Genomic DNA, 19166 nt, shown 5'->3' on the forward strand with positions numbered 1-19166 from the left:
TAATGAAACTGAATCAGTAACTTTTAAAAAGCCTCCCAAACAAAAGTCCAGGACCAAATGGCCTCACAGGTGAATTCTTCCACACATTGAAAAACACTTAACACCCATCCTCCTCACACTATTCCAAAACAACTGCAGAGGAAGGAACACTTTTGAACTCATTCTGTGAGTCCAGCATCACCTTGATACCAAAACCAGACAAAGATACCACAAAAAAAAATTACATGCCAATATCACTGATTAACATACATGCAAAAATCCTAAACAAAATATTAGCAAACCAAATGCAACTACATTAAAAGGATCATACCGGGCTTCCCTGGTGGTGCAGTGGTTGAGTCCGCCTGCCGATGCAGGGGACACAGGTTCGTGCCCCGGTCCGGGAAGATCCCACATGCCGCAGAGTCGCTGGGCCCATGAGCCATGGCCGCTGGGCCTGCACGTCCAGAGCCTGTGCTTCGCAACGGGAGAGGCCACAGCAGTGAGAGGCCCGCGTACCACACACACACACACAAAAAAGGATCATACCATGATCAAGTGGGATTTAACCCAGGGATGTGAGAATTTTTCGATATCCACAAATTAATCAATGTTATGCACCACATTAAGCTAAAGAATAAAAACCATATGATCATCTCAATAGATGCAGAAAAAGCACCTGATACAATTCAACATCCATTTATGATAAAAACTCTCCAGAAGTGGGTATAGAGGGAACATACCTCAACATAACAAAGGCCATATATGATAAGCCCACAGCTAACATTATATTCAGTGGTAAAATGTTGAAAGCATTTTCTCTAAGATCAGGAACAAGACAAGGATGCCCACTCTTGCCACTTTTATTCAACACAGTATTGGAAGTCCTAGCCACGGCACTCACACAAGAAAAAAAAAGGAATCCAAATTGGAAAGGAAGGAGTTAAATTATCATTGTTTGCAGATGACATGATACTATACACAGAAAATCCTAAGGACACCACCAGAAAACTACTAGCACTCATCAATGAATTCAGTAAATTTGTAATACAAAATTAATATACAGAAATCTGTTGAATTTCTATACACACTCAGGAAGAGAAATTAAGGAAACAATTCCATGTACAATTGCATCAGGAAAGAATAAAATACCTAGTAATAAACCTACCTAAGGAAGCTAAAGACCTGTAATCGGAAAACTATAAGACACTGATGAAAAAAACTGGAGATGACACAAACGTATGGAAAGATACATCATATTCATGGATTTAAAGCATTAATATTGTTATAATGACCAATTACCCAAGGCAATCTACATATTCAATGCTATCCCTATCAAAATACCAATGGTATGTTTCACAGAACTAGAACAAATAATTTTAAAATTTGTATAGAAACACAAGAGACCCTGAATAGCCCAAACGATCTTGAGAAAGAACAGAATTGGAAGAATTGTATAGACTTAAGACTATACAGTGCTGTAGTAATCAGAACAGTATGGTACTGGCACAGAAACAGACACCTAGATCAATGGAACAGAATAGACAGCCCAGAAATAAACCCATGCACTTACAGTCAATTAACCTATGACAAAGGAGACAATATACAGTGGAGGAAAGACAGTCTCTTCCATAACTGGTGCAGGGAAAACTGGACAGCTACACGTAAAAGAATGAAATTAGTACATTTCCTAACACCATATACAAAAATAAACTCAAAATGGATTGAAGACCTAAATGTAAGATCACAAACCATAAAGCTCTTAGAAGAGAACACAGGCAGAACACTGACATAAACATAGCAATTTGCATCTGTCTCCTAAGGCAAAGGAAACAAAAGCAAAAGTAAACAAATGGAACCTAAATAAACTTAAAAGCTTTTGCAGAGCAAAGGAAACCACTGACAAAATGAAAAGACAACCTAAAGGAATGAGAAATTATTTGTAAATGATATGATCGATAAAGGGTTAATGTCCATAATACATAAAAAGTTCATACAACTCAACATCAAAAATATAAACAACTTAGGGCTTCCCTGGTGGCGCAGTGGTTGAGAGTCCGCCTGCCGATGCAGGGGACACGGGTTCATGCCCCGGTCCGGGAAGATCCCACATGCCGCGGAGCGGCTGGGCCCGTGAGCCATGGCCGCCAAGCCTGCACGTCCGGAGCCTGGGCTCCGCAATGGGAGAGGCCACAACAGTGAGAGGCCCGTGTACCACACACACAAAATATATATGTGTATATATATATATATATATATATATATGAACAACTTAAAGCATAGGCAGAAGACCTGAGTAGACATTTTTCCAAAGACATACAGATGACCAACAGGCACATAAGATGCTCAGTATTGTTAATCAGAAAAATGCAAATCAAAACCATAATGAGCTATCTCACACCTGTCAGAATGGCTATCATCAAAAAGACCATTAAGGGATTTCCCTGGCAGTCCAGTGGTTAAGACTCCACACTTCCACTGCAGAGGGCACAATCCTTGGTTGGGGAACTAAGATCTCATATGCCGCGTGGCACAACCAAAAATAAAAAAAGACTAATAACAAATGTTGGTGAAGATGTGATGTGGAGAAAAGGGAACCCTGGTACACTGCTGGTGGGAATGTAAATTGGTACAGCCACCACAGAAAAAAGTATGGAGGTTCCTCAAATAACTAAAAATAGAACCACCATATGATCTAGCAATTCCACTCCTGGGTATAGATCCAAAGAAAAGGAAAACACTAACTGGAAAAGACACATGCACTCCAATGTTCACAGCAGTATTGTTTATAATAGCCAAGATATGAAAGCAACTTAAGTGTCCATCAACAGATGAACGGATAAACAAAGATGTGGTAGCAGCATATAATGGACTACTACTCAGCCATAAAAAGAATGAAATTTTGCCATTTGCAACAACTTGGAGGTCATTATGCTTAGTGAAATAAGACAGAAAGACAAATGCTATAGGATATCACTTATATGTGGAATCTAAAAAATAAAACAATTAGTTAATATAACAAAAGAAACTCACACATGTAGAGAACTAGTGGTTACCAGTGGGGAGAGGGGCAAGATACGGGTAGGGGATTAAGAGGCACAAACTGTATAAAATAAACTACAAGGATATATTGTACAGTGCAGGAAATATAGCCAGTATTTTATAATAAGTGAAGTTATTTAAAGGTTTAAAATTTGTTAATAACTACGTCGTATACATGAAACTTATATAATACTGTAAATCAACTATACCTCAATTTAAAAAATGAAAAAAAAATATCACCCCTCAGGGCTTCCCTGGTGGCACAGTGGTTAAGAATCCACCTGCCAATGCAGGGGACACGGGTTCGAGCCCTGGTCTGGCAAGATCCCACATGCCATGAAGCAACTAAGCCCATGCGCCACAACTACTGAGCCTGTGCTCTAGAGCCCATGAGCCACAACTACTGAGCCCACGTGCCTAGAGCCCATGCTCCACAAGAGAAGCCACTGCAATGAGAAGCCCACGCACCGTGACAAAGAGTAGCCCCCGCTAGTCACAATTAGAGGAAGACCACACACAGAAACAAAGACCCAACACAGCCAAAAAAAAAAAAATCATTAGTTTTTTAAAAAATCAACCCTCTATAAAAAAAAATAAACAGCTTCACTGCTTGGCAACAGAGGAAGGGCTGACAACATTCCAGAAAACTCCCTGTCCTCCAGGGAACATTATGATGGTGTCTCTGAAGATGCAGACAAATATCTGCTTGGTAAAAATGGCAGTGGATGATTTGAACATTGGTTTAAAAGTTACTTTTTGCTGTGATTGAAAGACTAACATTTTCTAAAAGTTGACTTTCTGATCTTAGAGCCATATTATGTCCTTAGGTGACTTTTTTTTTAAACAAATGCCTGTACTAAACAAAGGCTAAGGTGTAATGAGTTTTAACATTAATTCCTATTTCCCTAAATTTTATGTCATATTCTAAAACTGAACTTAAAAGGATTGAAGTCATACAAACTATGTCCTTCAACCACAATGGAATGAAATTAGATACCAATAACAAATTTAGGAAAGTAAAATATATGAGGACATTAAAAGATTAAATTCCTAAACAAAGAATAAACTTTTACAAGATAAATTAGAAAATATTCAGAGATAAATGAAAGTGAAAAACATTCAATAAATTATAGAACAAAACACCTGTTAAAAAGAAAAGTAAACAGATATTAAGTCAATAACATTATACCTTAAGAAACTAGAAAAAAGAGCATACTAAACCCATAGGAAGCAGAAGGAAGGAAATGAAAAAAAGATTAGAGCAGAAATAAGTAAAATGGAGAATATAAAAATAGTAGAGAAAAATCAAGGAAACCAAATGTTAGTTCTTAGAAAAAATTAGACTGATTAAGGAAAAAATACTCAAATATACTAATAGCAGGAGAAGAGAAAACAGTACTACCTAACTTACAGAAATAAAAAGAACATAAGGCAGCACTATGAGCAACTGTATGCCAACAAACTAGGTAAGTGACATGAGACGGGCTAATTCCTAGAAAGAAACAAACTGCTGAAACTGACTCAAGCGATAGACAACTTGAATACACCTATAACAAGTAAAGAGACTGAGTCGGTAATCAAAAACTTCCCACAAAGAAAAGCCCTGGACCAAATGGCTGCACTCATGAATTCTATCAAACACTTAAGGAGGAATCAGTACCACATTCACAGAAAGACAGACAAAATGAAAAGGCAGAGACCTACGTACCAGAAGAAGGAACAAGATAAAACCCCAGAAAACCTAATGAAGTAGAGATAGGCAACCTTCCAGAAAAAGAACTCAGAATAATGATAGTGAAGATGAGCCAGGACCTCGGAAAAAGAATGGAGGCAAAGATCAAAAAGTTGCAAGAAATGTTTAACAAAAGGCCTAGAAGAATTAAAGAACAAACAGACATGAACAATACAATAACTGAAATGGAAACTACACTAGAAGGAATCAATAGCAGAATAACTGAGGCAGAAGAACAGATAAGTGACCTGGAAGACAGAATGGTGGAATTTACTGCTGCGGAACAGACTAAAGTAAAAAGAATGAAAAGAAATGAAGACAGACTAAGAGACCTCTGGGACAACATTAAACGCAACAACATTCACATTATAGGGGTCCCAGAAGGAGGAGAGAGAGAGAAAGGACCGAGAAAATATTTGAAGAGATTATAGTCGAAAACTTCCTTAACATGGGAAAGGAAATAGCCACCCAGGTCCAAGAAGCACAGCGAGTCCCATACAGGATAAACCCAAGGAGAAATACGCCAACACATAGTAAACAAACTGGCAAAAATTAAAGACAAAGTAAAATTATTGAAAGCAGCAAGGGAAAAATGACAAATAACATACAAGGGAACTCCCATAAGGTTAAACAGTTGATTTCTCAGCAGAAACTCTACAAGCCAGAAGGGAGTGGCATGATAATACTTAAAGTGATGAAAGGGAAGAACCTACAACCAAGATTACTCTACCCAGCAAGGATCTCACTTAGATTCGATGGAGAAATCAAAAGCTTCACAGACAAGCAAAAGCTAAGAGAATTCAGCACCACCAAACCAGCTCTACAACAAATTTAAAGGAACCTCTCTAAGTAGGAAACACAAGAGAAGAAAAGGACCTACAAAAACAAACGCAAAACAATTAAGAAAATGGCCATAAGAACATACATATCAATAATTACCTTAAACGTGAATGCATTAAATGCTCCAACCAAAAGACACAGGCTTGTTGAATGGATACAGAAACAAGACCCATATATATACTGACTACAAGAGACCCACTTCAGACCTAGGGACACATACAGACTGAAAGTGAGGGGATGGAAAGATATTCCATGCAAATGGAAATCAAAAGAAAGCTGGAGTAGCTATACTCATATCAGATAAAATAGACTTTCAAATAAAGAATGTTACAAGAGACAAGGAAGGACACTACATAATGATCAAGGGATCAATCCAAGAAGAAGATATAACAATTATAAATATATATGCACCCAACATAGGAGCACCTCAATACATAAAGCAACTGCTAACAGCTATAAAAAAGGAAATTGACAGTGGCACAATAATAGTGGGGGACTTTAACACCTCACACCAATGGACAGATCATCCAAAATGAAAATAAATAAGGAAACAGAAGCTTTAAATGACACAATAGACCAGAGATTTAATTGATATTGATAGGACATTCCATTCAAAAACAGCAGATTACACTTTCTTCTCAAGTGCGCACAGAACATTCTCCAGGACATATCATATCTTGGGTGACAAATCAAGCCTCAGTAAATTTAAGAAAATTGAAATCATATCAAGCATCTTTTCTGACCACAATGCTATGAGATTAGAAATGAATTACAGGGAAAAAAATGTAAAAACCACAAACACATGGAGGCTAAACAACATGTTACTAAATAACCAAGAGATCACTGAAGAAATCAAAGAGGAAATCAAAAAATACCTAGAGACAAATGACAATGAAAACACGACAATCCAAAACCTATGGGATGCAGCAAAAGCAATTCTAAGATGGAAGTTTATAGCTATACAAGCCTACCTCAAGAAACAAGAAAAATCTCAAGTAAACAATCTAACCTTACACCTAAAGGAACTAGAGAAAGAAGAACAAACAAAACCCAAGGTTAGCAGAAGCAAAGAAATCCTAAAGATCAGAGCAGAAATAAAAGAGAAAGAAAACAATAGCAAAGATCAATAAAACTAAAAGCTGGTTCTTTGAGAAGATAAACAAAATTGATAAACCATTAGCCAGACTCATCAAGAGGGAGAGGACTCAAATCAATAAAATTAGAAATGAAAAAGAAGTTACAACAGACACCACAGAATTTGTATCTGTAGAATTTGTATTTATAGAATTTGTATTTTGTATTTGTAGAATTGCATCCTAAGAGACTACTACAAGCATCTCTATGCCAATAAAATGGACAACCTAGAAGAAATGGACAAATTCTTAAAAGGTATAGCCTTCCCAGACTGAACCAGGAAGAAACAAAATATGAACAGACCAATCACAAGTAATGAAATTGAAACTGTGATTAAAAATCTTCCAAACACAAGTCCAGGACCAGATGGCTTCACAGGTGAATTCTATCAAACATTTAGAGAAGAGCTAATACCCATCCTTCTCAAACTCTTCCAAAAAATTGCAGAGGAAGGAACACTCCCAAATTCGTTCTATAAGGCCACCATCACCCTGATACCAAAGCTAGACAAAGATAGTACAAAAAAAGAAATTTACAGACCAATATCACTGATGAATATAGATGCAAAAATCCTCAACAAAATACTAGCAAACAAAATCCAACAACACATTAAAAGGATCATACACCACGATCAAGTGGGATTTATCCCAGGGATGCAAGGATTCTTCAACATACACAAATCAATGTGATACCCCATATTAACAAATTGAAGAATAAAAACCATATGATCATCTTAACAGATGCAGAAAAAGCTTTTGACAAAATTCAACACCCATTTATGATAAAAAAAAAAAAAAAACTCTCCAGAAAGTGGGCATAGAGGGAACCTACCTCAACATAATAAAGGCCATATATGACAAACCCACAGCAAACATCATTCTCAATGGTGAAAAACTGAATGCATTTCCTCTAAGATCAGGAACAAGACAAGGATATCCACTCTCACCACTGTTATTCAACATAGTTTTGGAAGTCCTAGCCATGGCAATCGGAGAAAAAGAGAAGTAAAAGGAATACAAATTGGAAAAGAAGAAGTAAAATTGTCACTGTCTGCAGATGACATGATACTACACATAGAGAATCCTAAAGATGCTACCAGAAAACCACTAGAGCTAATCAATGAATTTGGTAAAGTAGCAGGATACAAAATTAATGCACAGAGATCTCTTGCATTCCTGTACACTAATGATGAAAAATATGATAGAGAAATTATGGAAACACTCCCATTTACCATTGCAACAAAAAGAATAAAATACCTAGGAATAAACCTACCTAAGGAGACAAAAGACCTGTATGCAGAAAACTGTAAGACACTGATGAAAGAAATTAAAGATGATACCAACAGGGGACCTTGAAGATGGCGGAAGAGTAAGACGCGGAGATCACCTTCCTCCCCACGGATACACCAGAAATACATCTACACATGGAACAACTCCTACATTACACCTACTGAAGGCTGGCAGAAGACCTCAGACCTCCCAAAAGGCAAGAAACTCCCCACATACCTGGGTAGGGCAAAAGAAAAAAAGAAAAAACAGAGAAGAATAGGGACGGCACCTGCACCAGTGGGAGGGAGCTGTGAAGGAGGAAGTTTCCACACACTAGGAAGCCCCTTTGCGGGCGGAGACTGCAGGAGGCGGAGGGGGGAGCTTCGGAGCCGCGGAGGAGAGCACAGCATCGGGTGCGGAAGGCAAAGCGGGGAGATTCCCGCGCAGAGGATCGGTGCCGACCGGCACTCACCAGCCGCAGAGGCTTGTCTGCTCACCCGCCGGGGCGGGCGGGGCTGCGAGCTGAGGCTCGGGCTTCGGTCGGAGCGCAGGGAGAGGACTGGGGTTGGCGGCTTGAACATAGCCTGAAGGGGTTAGTGCACCACGGCTGGCCGGGAGGGAGTCCGGGGAAAAGTCTGGACCTGCCGAAGAGGCAAGAGACTTTTTCTTCCCTCGTTGTTTCCTGGTGCGTGAGGAGAGGGGTTTAAGAACGCTGCTTGAGGGAACTCCGGAGACGGGCGCGAGCCGCGGCTAAAAGCGCGGACCCCAGAGACGGGCGGGAGACGCTAAGACTGCTGCTGCCGCCACCGAGGGGCCTGTGTGCGAGCACAGGTCACCCTCCACACCCCCCTTCCGGGGAGCCTGTGCAGCCCGCCACCGCCAGGGTCCCGGGATCCAGGGACAACTTCCCGGGGAGAACGCACGGCGCGCCTCAGGCTGGTGCAACGTCACGCCGCCCTCTGCCGCCGCAGGCCCGCCCCGCACTCCGTGCCCCTCCCTCCCCCTGGCCTGAGTGAGCCAGAGCCCCCGAATCAGCCGCTCCTTTAACCCCGTCCTGTCTGAGCGAAGAACAGACGCCCTCCGGCGACCTACACACAGAGGCGGGGCCCAATCCAAAGCTGAACCCCCAGAACTGTGCGAACAAAGAAGTGAAAGGGAAATCTCTCCCAGCAGCCTCAGGAGCAGCGGATCAAAGCTCCACAATCAACCTGATGTACCTGCATCTGTGGAATACCTTAACAGACAACGAATCATCCCAAATTAAGGAAGTGGACTTTGGGAGCAAGATCTATGATTTTTTTCCCTATTCCTCTTTTTGTGAATGTGTATGCTTCTGTGTGAGATCTTGTCTGTATAGTCTTGCTTCCACCATTTGTCCTAGGGTTCTATCCGTCCACGGTTTTTTTAAATTTTCTTAATAATCAATTTTAATTTTAATAACGTTATTATACTTTACCTTCGTTCTTTCTTTCTTTCTTTCCTTCCTTCCCCTCCTTTAGACAACGAATCATCCCAAATTGAGGAGGTGGGCTCTGACAGCAAGATTTATGATTTTTCCCCATTTACCTTTTAGTGAGGGTGTATGTGTATGCTTCTGTGTAAGATTTTGTCTGTATAGCTTTGCTTCCAGCATTTGTCCTAAGGTTCTATCCGTCCCTTTTTTTTCTAAATAAGAATTTTTTAATTCAATAACTTTATTATACTTTATTTTTACTGTATCTTCTTTCTTTTTTCCTTTTTTCCCTCCTTCCTTCCTCCCTCCCTCATTTCTTTCCTTCTTGCCTTCTTTCTTTCTTTCTTCCTTCTTTCCTTCCCTCCTTTCCTTCTTTCTTTCCTCATACTTCTACTAATTCCCTCTACTTTTTCTCCCTTTTATTCTGAGCCGTGTGGATGAAAAGCTCTTGGTGCTCCAGCCAGGAGTCAGGGCTCTGCCTCTGAGGCAGGAGAGCCAACTTCAGGACACTGGTCAACAAGAGACCTCCCAGCTCCACATAATATAAAACGGTGAAAATCTCCCAGAGACCTCCATCTTAACACCAGCACCCAGCTTCACTCAACGACCAGCAAGTCACAGTGCTGGACAACCAATGTCAAACAACTAGCAAAACAGGAACACAACCCCACCCATTAGCAGAGAGGCTGCCTAAAATCATAAGTCCACAGACACCCCAAAACACACCACCAGACATGAACCTGCCCACTAGAGAGACAAGATCCAGCCTCATCCACCACAACACAGGCACTAGTCCCCTCCACCAGGAAGCCTACACAACCCACTGAACCAACCTTAGCCACTGGAGACAGACATCAAAAACAGCAGGAACTACGAACCTGCAGCCTGCAAAAAGGAGACCCCAAACACAGTAAGATAAGCAAAATGAGAAGACAGAAAAACACACAGCAGATAAAGGAGCAAGATAAAAATGCACCAGACCTAACAAATGAAGAGGAAATTGGCAGTCTACCTGAAAAAGAATTCAGAATACGATAGTAAGGATGATCCGAAATCTTGGAGATAGAATGGACAAAATGCAAGAATCAGTTAACAAGGACCTAGAACTAAAGATGAAACAAACAATGATGAACAACACAATAAATGAAATTAAAAATACTCTAGATGGGATCAATAGCAGAATAACTGAGGCAGAAGAACGGATAAGTGACCTGAAAGATAAAATAGTGGAAATAACTACTGCAGAGCAGAATAAAGAAAAAAGAATGAAAAGAACTGAGGACAGTCTCAGAGACCTCTGGGACAACATTAAATGCACCAACATTCGAATTATAGGGGTTCCAGAAGAAGAAGAGAAAAAGAAAGGGACTGAGAAAATATTTGAAGAGATTATAGTTGAAAACTTCCCTAATATGGAAAAGGAAATAGTTAATCAAGTCCAGGAAGCACAGAGGGTCCCATACAGGATAAATCCAAGGAGAAATACGCCAAGACACATATTAATCAAACTGTCAAAAATTAAATACAAAGAAAGCATATTAAAAGCAGCAAGGGAAAAACAACAAATAACACATAAGGGAATCCCCATAAAGTTAACAGCTGATCTCTCAGCAGAAACCCTACAAGCCAGAAGGGAGTGGCAGGACATACTGAAAGTGATGAAGGAGAAAAACCTGCAGCCAAGACTACTCTACCCAGCAAGGATCTCATTCAGATTTGATGGAGAAATTAAAACCTTTACAGACAAGCAAAAGCTGAGAGAGTTCAGCACCACCAAACCAGCTTTACAACAAATGCTAAAGGATCTTCTCTAAGCAAGAAACACAAGAGAAGGAAAAGACCTATAATAACTAACCCAAAACAATTTAGAAGATGGGAATAGGAACATACATATCAATAATTACCTTAAATGTAAATGGACTAAATGCTCCCACCAAAAGACACAGATTAGCTGAATGGATACAAGAACAAGACCCATATATATGCTGTCTACAAGAGACCCACTTCAGACCTAGAGACACATACAGACTGAAAGTAAGGGGATGGAAAAAGATATTCCATGCAAATGGAAACCAAAAGAAAGCTGGAGTAGCAATTCTCATATCAGACAAAATAGACTTTAAAATAAGGACTATTAAAAGAGACAAAGAAGGACACTACATAATGATCAAGGGATCGATCCAAGATATAACAATTGTAAATATTTATGCACCCAACATAGGAGCACCTCAATACATAAGGCAAATACTAACAGCCATAAAAGGGGAAATCGACAGTAACACATTCATAGTAGGGGACTTTAACACCCCACTTTCACCCATGGACAGATCATCCAAAATGAAAATAAATAAGGAAACACAAGCTTTAAATGATACATTAAACAAGATGGACTTAATCGATATTTATAGGACACTCCATCCAAAAACAACAGAATACACATTTTTCTCAAGTGCTCATGGAACATTCTCCAGGATAGATCATATCTTGGGTCACAAGTCAAGCCTTGGTAAATTTAAGAAAATTGAAATTGTATCAAGTATCTTTTCTGACCACAACGCCATGAGACTACATATCAATTACAGGAAAAGATCTGTAAAAAATACAAACACATGGAGGCTAAACAATACACTACTTAATAATGAAGTGATCACTGAAGAAATCAAAGAGGAAATCAAAAAATACCTAGAAACAAATGACAATGGAGACACAAGGACCCAAAACTTGTGGGATGCAGCAAAAGCAGTTCTAAGGGGGAAGTTTACAGCAATACAAGCCCACCTTAAGAAGCAGGAAACATCTAGAATAAACAACCTAACCTTGCACCTCAAGCAATTAGAGAAAGAACAACAAAAAAACCCCAAAGCTAGCAGAAGGAAAGAAATCATAAAGATCAGATCAGAAATAAATGAAAAAGAAATGAAGGAAACAATAGCAAAGATCAATAAAACTAAAAGCTGGTTCTTTGAGAAGATAAAAAAAATTGATAAACCATTAGCCAGACTCATCAAGAAAAAAAGGGAGAAGACTCAAATCAATAGAATTAGAAGTGAAAAAGGAGAGGTAACAACTGACACTGCAGAAATAAATGAGATGAGAGATTACTACAAGCAACTCTATGCCAATAAAATGGACAATCTGGAAGAAATGGACAAATTCTTAGAAATGCACAACCTGCCAAGACAGAATCAGGAATAGAAAATATGAACAGACCAATCACAAGCACTGAAATTGAAACTGTGATTAAAAATCTTCCAACAAAGAAAAGCCCAGGACCAGATGGCTTCACAGGCGAATTCTATCAAACATTTAGAGAAGAGCTAACACCTATCCTTCTCAAACTCTTCCAAAATATAGCAGAGGGAGGAACACTCCCAAACTCCTTCTACGAGGCCACCATCACCTTGATACCAAAACCAGACAAGGATGTCACAAACTACAGGCCAATATCACTGATGAACATAGATGCAAAAATCCTCAACAAAATACTAGCAAACAGAATCCAACAGCACATTAAAAGGATCATACACCATGATCAAGTGGGGTTTATTCCAGGAATGCAAGGATTCTTCAATATACGCAAATCTATCAATGTGATAAACCATATTAACCAATTGAAGGAGAAAAACCATATGATCATCTCAATAGATGCAGAGAAAGCTTCTGACAAAATTCAACACCCATTTATGATAAAAAAAAAAAAAAACCCTGCAGAAAGTAGGCATAGAGGGAACTTTCCTCAACATAATAAAGGCCATATATGACAAGCCCAGAGCAAACATCATCCTCAATGGTGAAAAACTGAAAGCATTTCCACTAAGATCAGGAACAAGACAAGGTTGCCCACTCTCACCACTCTTATTCCACATAGTTTTGGAAGTTTTAGCCACAACAATCAGAGAAGAAAAGGAAATAAAAGGAATCCAAATCGGAAAAGAAGAAGTAAAGCTGTCACTGTTTGCAGATGACATGATCCTATACATAGAGAATCCTAAAGATGCTAGCAGAAAACTACTAGAGCTAATCAATGAATTTGGTAAAGTGGCAGGATACAAAATTAATGCACAGAAATCTCTGGCATTCCTAAATACTAATGATGAAAAATCTGAAAGTGAAATCAAGAAAACACTCCCATTTACCACTGCAACAAAAAGAATAAAATATCTAGGAATAAACCTACCTAAGGAGACAAAAGACCTGTATGTAGAAAATTATAAGACACTGATGAAAGAAATTAAAGATGATACTAATAGATGGAGAGATATACCATGTTCTTGGATTGAAAGAATCAACATTGTGAAAATGACTCTACTACCCAAAGCAATCTATAGATTCAATGCAATCCCTATCAAACTACCACTGGCATTTTTCACAGAACTAGAACAAAAAATTTTGCAATTTGTATGGAAACACAAAAGACCCCGAATAGACAAAGCAATCTTGAGAACAAAAAAAGGAACTGGAGGAATCAGGCTCCCTGACTTCAGACTATACTACAAAGCTACAGTTATCCAGACAGTATGGTACTGGCACAAAAACAGAAAGATAGATCAATGAAACAGGATAGAAAGCCCAGAGATAAACCCATGCACATATGGACACCTTATCTTTGATAAAGGTGGCAGGAATGTACAGTGGAGAAAAAACAGCCTCTTCAAGAAGTGGTGCTGGGAAAACTGGACAGGTACATGTAAAAGTATGAGATTAGATCACTCCCTAACACCATACACAAAAATAAGCTCAAAATGGATTAAAGACCTAAATGTAAGGCCAGAAACTATCAAACTCTTAGAGGAAAACATAGGCAGAACACTCTATGACATAAATCACAGCAAGATCCTTTTGACCCACCTCCTAGAGTAATGGAAATAAAAACAAAAATAAACAAATGGGACCTAATGAAACTTCAAAGCTTTTGCACAGCAAAGGAAACCATAAACAAGACCAAAAGACAACCCTCAGAATGGGAGAAAATATTTGCCAATGAAGCAACCGACAAAGGATTAATCTCCAAAATTTACAAGCAGCTCATGCAGCTCAACAACAAAAAAACAAACAACCCAATCCAAAAATGGGCAGAAGACCTAAATAGACATTTCTCCAAAGAAGATATACAGACTGCCAACAAACACATGAAAGAATGCTCATCATCATTAATCATTAGAGAAATGCAAATCAAAACTACAATGAGATATCATCTCACACCAGTCAGAATGGCCATCATCAAAAAATCTAGAAACAATAAATGCTGGAGAGGGTGTGGAGAAAAGGGAACACTCTTGCACTGCTGGTGGGAATGTGAATTGGTTCAGCCACTATGGAGAACAGTATGGAGGTTCCTTAAAAAACTACAAATAGAACTACCATATGACCCAGCAATCCCACTACTGGGCATATACCCTGAGAAAACCGAAATTCAAAAAGAGTCATGTACCAAAATGTTCATTGCAGCTCTATTTACAATAGCCAGGAGATGGAAACAACCTAAGTGCCCATCATCGGATGAATGGATAAAGAAGATGTGGCACATATATACAATGGAATATTACTCAGCCATAAAAAGAAATGAAATTGAGCTATTTGTAATGAGGTGGATAGACCTAGAGTCTGTCATACAGAGCGAAGTAAGTCAGAAAAAAAGACAAATACTGTATGCTAACACATATATATGGAATTTAAGAAAAAAATGTCATGAAGAACCTAGGGGTAAGGCAGGAATAAAGACGCAGACCTCCTAGAGAACGGACTTGAGGTTATGGGGAGGGAGAAGGGTGAGCTATAACAGGGCTAGAGAGAGGCATGGACATATACACACTAACAAACGCAGTAAGGTAGATAGCTAGTGGGAAGCAGCCGCATGGCACAGGGATATTGGCTCGGTGCTTTGTGACAGCCTGGAGGGGTGGGATAGGGAGGGTGGGAGGGAGGGAGACACAAGAGGGAAGAGATATGGGAACATATGTATAACTGATTCACTTTGTTATAAAGCAGAAACTAACACACCATTGTAAAGCAATTATACCCCAATAAAGATGTTAAAAAAAAGACTAAGTAGTAGAATACTAAAAAAAAAAAAAAAAAAAAAGATACCAACAGATGGAGTGATATACCATGTTCTTGGATTGGAAGAATCAATATTGTGAAAATGACTATACTACCCAAAGCAATCTACAGATTCAATGCAATTCCTATCAAATTACCAATGGCATTTTTTATGGGACTAGAACAAATCATCTTAAAATTTGTATGGAGACACAAAAGAACCCAAAGAGCCAAAGCAGTCTTGAGGGACAAAAACAGAGCTGGAGGAATCAGACTCCCTGACTTCAGAGTATACTACAAAGCTACAGTAATCAAGACAATATGGTACTGGCACAAAAACAGAAACATAGATCAATGGAGCAAGATAGAAAGCCCAGAGATAAACCCATGCACCTATGGTCAGCTAATCTATGACAAAGGAAGCAAAGATATACAATGGAGAAAAGACAGTCTCTTCAATAAGTGGTGCTGGGATGGGAAAACTGGACAGCTACATGTAAAAGAATGAAATTAGAACACTCCCTAACACCATACACAAAAATAAACTCAAAATGGATTTGAGACCTAAATGTAAGACCGGACACTATAAAACTCTTAGAGGAAAACATAGGAAGAACACTGTGACATAAATCACAGCAAGATCTTTTTTGATCCACCTCCTAGAATAATGGAAATAAAAACAAACAAATGGGACCTAATGAAACTTCAAAGCTTTTGCACAGCAAAGGAAAACACAAACAAGACGAAAAGACAACCCTCAGAATAGGAGAAAATATTTGCAAACAAATCAATGGACAAAGGATTAATCTCCAAAATATACAAGGAAGCTCATGCAGCTCAATATTAAAGAGACAAACAACCCAATGTGAAAATGGGCAGAAGACCTAAATAGACATTTCTCCAAAGAAGACATACAGATGGCCCAGAGGCACATGAAAACCTACTCAACATCACTAATTATTAGAAAAATGCAAATCAAAACTACAATGAGGTATCACCTCACACCAGTTAGAATGGGCATCATCAGAAAATCTACCAACAACAAATGCTGGAGAGGGTGTGGAGAAAAGGGAACCCTCTTGCAGTGTTGGTGGGAATGTAAATTGATACAGCCACTATGGAGCACAGTATGGAGGTTCCTTAAAAAACTAAAAATAGGGCTTCCCTGGTGGAGCAGTGGTTGAGAGTCCGCCTGCCGATGCAGGGGACACGGGTTCGTGCCCCGGTCCGGGAAGATCCCACATGCCGCAGAGCGGCTGGGCCCGTGAGCCATGGCCGCTGAGCTTGCGCGTCCGGAGCCTGTGCTCCGCAACGGGAGAGGCCACAACAGTGAGAGGCCCTCATACCGGAAGAAAAAAAAGAAAGAAAAAAAAAACTAAACTAAAAATAGAATTACCATATGACCCAGCAATCCCACTACTGGGCATATACCCAGAGAAAACAGCAATTCAAAAGGACACATGCACCCCAATGTTCGTGGCAGCACTATTTACAATAGCCAGGTCATGGAAGCAGCCTAGATACCCCTCGACAGATGAATGGATAAAGAAGATGTGGCACATATATACAAGGGAATATTACTCAGCCATAAAAAGGAACGAAATTGAGTCATTTATTGAGACATGGACAGACCTAAAGACTGTCATACAGAGTGAAGTCAGAAAAAGAAAAACAAATATCGTACATTAACATATATATGTGGAATCTAGAAAAATAGTACAGATGAACCGGTTTGCAAGGCAGAGACAGAGACACAGATGTAGAGAAAAAACGTATTGACAGCAAGGAGGGAAAGTGGGGTTGCAGGGTGGTGGGATGAATTGGGAGATTGGGATTGACATGTATTGTCTAATATGTATGAAATAGATTAATAAGAACCTGCTATATAAAAAATAAAATTAAAGAAAAAGGAGGAATCAGTTCCTTTGTAAATGCTTCCAAGAAACAGAACACTTTTTAACTTAGTGTACGAGGCCAATATTACCCTAATACCAAAATCACACAAAGACATCACAAGAGAAGGAAACTACAAATCAACATTAATATAAGAGCAAAAATTCTCTACAAAATTATCTGGCACCATATAAAAATCACACACCGTGACCAAGTGTGATTTATTTCATGAATGCAAACTCAGTTCAACACACACACACACACAAATCGATATACAATATTGATAAAATGAGGGATAGAACTACATGATCATCTCAAATGCAGAAAAAGCACTTGAAAAATCTGACAGTCATCATAATAAAGAACACTCAACAAACAGGGATAGGGACTTCCCTGGTGGCTCAGTGGTTAAGAATCCTCCTTGCCAATGCAGGGGACATGGGTTCAAGCCCTCGTCTGGGAAGATCCCACATGCCGTGGAGCAGCTAAGCCTGTGCGCCCCAACTACCAAGCCTGCTGCGCTCTAGTGCCCGTGAGCCACAACTACTGAGCCCACGTACCACAACTACTGAAGCCCACTCACTACAGCCTGTGCTCCAAAACAAGAGAAGCCACCACAATGAGAAGCCCATGCACCACAACAAAGAGTAGCCCCCTGCTCGCTGCAACTAGAGAAAGCCCGTGCGCAGCAACGAAGACCCAACGCAGCCAAAAAAATAAAATTAAAAAAAAATAACAGGGCTAGAAGGGATATCCTTAACTTGATAAAGGGCATCTATGAACCAACCATAGCTAACATCATACTTAACAGTGTGAAAACTTCCACCCGAAAATCAGGAACAAGACAAAGATGTTTGCTCTTGCCACTTCTATCCAACATTTTATTGAAGGTTCTAGCCAGGACAATTACACAAGAAAAATGGAATATTACTCAGCCAGAAAAAACAATGAGATCTTGCCATTTGTGACAATATGGATAAACCTTGAGAGCATTATGCTAAGTGAGATGAGTCAGAGAAAGACGAACACTGTATGATCTCACTTACATGCGAAATTCAAAATAAAACAAACCCACCAAGCTCATAGATACAGAAAGCAGACGGGTGGTTGCCAGAGATGGGGGTGGGAGGGGTGGGTGAAATGGATGAAGGGGATCAAGAGGTATGAATTTCAGTTATAAAATAAATAAGTCACGGGGATGTGATGTACAGCAACAACTTATAGTTAATGCTGTGTTGTACATCTGTAAGTTGCCAAGAGAGTAGATAAGGTTGCAGGATTCAAGATCAATATACAAAAGTCAATTGTATCGCTAGCTATTGTATACGCTAGCAATAAACAATCTGAAAATGAAATTAAGAAAACAATTCCATCTACAAAAGAATCAAAAATAATAAAATTATTAGGAATAAATTAACCAAAGAAGTGCAAGACCTGTGCACTGGAAACTACAAAACACTGCTGAAAGAATTAAAGGCGACCTAAATAAACAGACATTCGTATGGATTGGGAGACTTAACATTGTTAAACTGGCAAAACTAAATTCGTCTACAGATTCAGTGAAATCCCTACCAAAATTCCAACTGCCTGCCTTTTTTGCAGAAATGGATGCGCTAGTCCTAAAATTCATGTGAAAATGCAAGGGATCCAGGATAGCCAATTCAATCTTGAAAGTGAAGACAAAGTTGGAGGTCTCACACTTCCCAATTTCAAAACTTACTGCAGGGCTACAGCAATCAAGACAGTGTGGTACTAGCATAAGGAAAGACATATGGATCAATGGAAT

This window comes from Delphinus delphis, chromosome 10 (genome assembly GCF_949987515.2).
Source record: "Delphinus delphis chromosome 10, mDelDel1.2, whole genome shotgun sequence".
Lineage (NCBI taxonomy): Eukaryota > Metazoa > Chordata > Mammalia > Artiodactyla > Delphinidae > Delphinus > Delphinus delphis.